The following is a 3,148-nucleotide window of genomic DNA, read 5'->3' as shown; positions in this document are numbered from 1 at the left end:
TATCTGCCCACAGCTCTGCAAACAGACATTGCTGCTGCAGCTCCAGAGAAGGGAACAAAAGGGCATCTATGCAAAAAAACTTGGCTGGGAGATCCTTTAGTTCCTTTAAAGCCACAAGTGCGTGGCCGCTCATTGACACAGTCTCTGGCCACAGGGAAGTTGGAGAGAAACAAAATGAGAATGGCAAAAACAATGACATTCCTTTGTGGACAATATGAAAAACTAATACAAAGGAAAAAAAGAACAAACCACAACCAAAGCAACAAGAAGTATGAAAGATGTCTTTAAGTAGAAGTGATTGGCAGAAATTGGCCAGCATTTTAATGTTCCTGAAAGCATCCAGTGATCAATCTCCACACTGCAGCCTTGAGCTCCTTGTTCCTCATGCTGTAGATGAGGGGGTTCAGGACTGGAGGCACCACCGAGTACAGAACTGAAAGGGCCAGATCCAGGGATGGGGACGAGACTGAGGGGGGCTTCAGGTGAGCAAAGACAATAGTGCTGAGGAACATGGAGATCACAGCCAGGTGAGGGAGGCAGGTGGAAAAGGCTTTGTGCCGTCCCTGCTCAGAGGGGATCCTCAGCACAACCCTGAAGATCTGCACATAGGAGAAAACAATGAACACAAAACAACCCAAACCTAAACAGGAACTACCAACAATGAGCCCCAGTTTCCTCAGTTTGGACTGTGAGCAGGAGAGCTTGAGGATCTGTGGGATTTCACAGAAGAACTGGCCCAAGGCATTGCCATGGCACAGGGGCAAGGAAAATGTATAGGCCATGAGTAGCAGAGCATTGAGAAAGGCGCTGGCCTAGGCAGCTGTTGCCATGTGGGCACAAGCTCTGCTGCCCAAGAGGGTCCCGTAGTGCAGGGGTTTGCAGATGGACACGTAGCGGTCGTAGCACATGATGGTCAGGAGGAAAAACTCTGCTGAGATGAAGAACAGAAAAAAAAAGAGCTGTGCAGCACATCCAGTGTAGGAGATGTCTCTGGTGTCCCAGAGGGAATTGTGCATGGCTTTGGGGACAGTGGTGCAGATGGAGCCCAGGTCGCTGAGGGCCAGGTTGAGCAGGAAGAAGAACATGGGCGTGTGCAGGTGGTGGCCGCAGGCTACGGCGCTGATGATGAGGCCATTGCCCAGGAGGGCAGCCAGGAAGATGCTCAGCAAGAGGCAGAAGTACAGGAGCTGCAGGTGCCACGTGTCTGCCAATGCCAGCAGGAGGAAGTGGCAGATGGAGCTGCTGTTGGACATTTGCTGAGACTGCTGGGGACCTGTTCATGGAGAAAGGACAGTGACAAGTCAGGAGAGGCTGCTTGGAGCCAAACCTGGTCCATTCCCTGTAGACAGTCCCTACAGCTGGGACTCACTCACCCCTTTTCCTGCTCTGGAGAGAACCTTTGCAATCAGAGCACAGTCACACTCCCAGGTCACCTTGGGATAAACCAGTCCCTTCGCAGATCAGAGGATCCCTGAACGTCTCACCCTCTCTCAAGGTCTCTGGGCAAGGTCTCAGCACCCCCTTGTGCCAAGGATACTCACGGCTCCCTTGGCAAACCCAGCAGCATTTCCTCAGAGTGGCAGCTCTGCCCTTCCCCATGGGACATTCAGGAACTCCCAGAGGCTCTGGCACAGATTTGCACCCAGAAGGGCAGCTCAGAGCTTGGAAGGGCACAGCAAGGAGATCCCTGGCTGTGCTCTTGATGGGATCTCAGGGAGGGGGCTCAGCTCATTCCTCTTTCCCATGGACTGCTTTGCCCACAGCCCCACAGGTGCCAGGGAAGCTTGGACACCCCATTCCCATGGACACCCCTGCCTGGCAGGAATGCCAAGGGCGGTGTCTGACTCAGCTGCTGCAAATGCCAGAGCCTCCCTGAGAGCAGCAGATAACAGTGACAATATCAGGGCAGTGCAGAACCAAGAGAAGATGTTGTGGTGCTGTGCCTGAGAGGGCAGGACAGAGACAGTCAGACACTCAGGACAGTGTTCCCGTGCCCAGCTGTGCCCGGCACCTCCCACACACCAACCGTGCCCTCATCCTGCCCCCAGCTCTGCTCTCTTCAGCCCCTTCTCCTTCCCTGAGCATCTCCCTGGGCCTGGTCTTTCCCTCCTGAGAGGAGCCTTGTCCCTGCCAGCGCTCACAGAGCCCATCCCAGCCTGTGTGCCCTGGCCGGGGCCCTACAGAAAACTGCCTGTGTGCAGGGCCCTGGATGCGGCAGGCTCTGTGTGCAGCTGGGAAAGGGCAGCTCAGGAGAGCCCTGCTGGGCCCTGCAGAAGTGATGCTGCTGCTGCCCAGGGCTGAGGAGTGGCTGAGGGCTTTGAGAGGCTCCCAGCAGAGACTGACCAGCTTAAGTCACAGTTCTGGAGTCTGTGTAAATGTTCAAACATTCCTTTGATGATCCTGTGTGTCCCTTTCAACTCAGAATGTTCTGTGATTCTGGGATTACAATTCCTGTTTTGCTTCTCTCATCCCCCTGTTGTCTATAATTGAAAGAGAAAAAAAAAAAAAATTTGCAGCAGTGTTAGAACAGTAAAGTAAAGTAAAAGCCAGACACTTATTGGAAGCTTCCAGGTGTCCCAGTGGGAAAGGGCACACCCACCTCCTGATTTCAACAATTTATTAAGGTTGATAATTAGGATATTTAACAGGAGCATCCAAAAGGAGATTTAGTTTCCCTAGTTACACATCCCTGGGTCAACCAATTGGAGTAGGTCCAAAGGCTTCTTTGCCTTCACTTTTTATAATGACTGCTCATATTCTGCTCATTCTCAAAACCCAAAATGCTCCTATATATCCAGTTCCTAGAAGACTATATAATATTTCAGGACTATATAAAAGAATAGGACTATACAGCATTTTATGGATATATTTAGGCAGTCAGGTTATTAAAAGAAAGGTAAGGAAACATACTAGATTTAATTCAGGATTAAAGCTATATAAGAACATAATAGTGGTTTAATACAGTTAAGAGTTTAATAGAGTTAAGTAAGGATTATAGAATTGTAACTATATAATAGTAATTTAGAGAGCTACGAATATATAAAAATGTAAAAAGTACAAAAAACTTCTTGTCACCACCCCAACATTCCCATCTTTCTCCAAGCAGGACATTGAAAACACTCTCAGGAAAGCTCCTGACCTTTACAGC

At 50.0% G+C, this 3,148-nt stretch overlaps 1 pseudogene; it reads right to left on the bottom strand.

Annotated features, from left to right (window-relative positions):
• Positions 1-320: 320 nt before the first annotated feature.
• LOC134434171 (olfactory receptor 14C36-like) lies at positions 321-1,253 on the bottom strand (annotated as a pseudogene).
• Between the last annotated feature and the right edge of the window lie 1,895 nt (positions 1,254-3,148).

Source organism: Melospiza melodia, unplaced genomic scaffold (genome assembly GCF_035770615.1).
Source record: "Melospiza melodia melodia isolate bMelMel2 unplaced genomic scaffold, bMelMel2.pri scaffold_32, whole genome shotgun sequence".
In the NCBI taxonomy this organism is placed as follows: domain Eukaryota; kingdom Metazoa; phylum Chordata; class Aves; order Passeriformes; family Passerellidae; genus Melospiza; species Melospiza melodia.
This window is presented reverse-complemented; position numbering and strand designations above follow the sequence as displayed.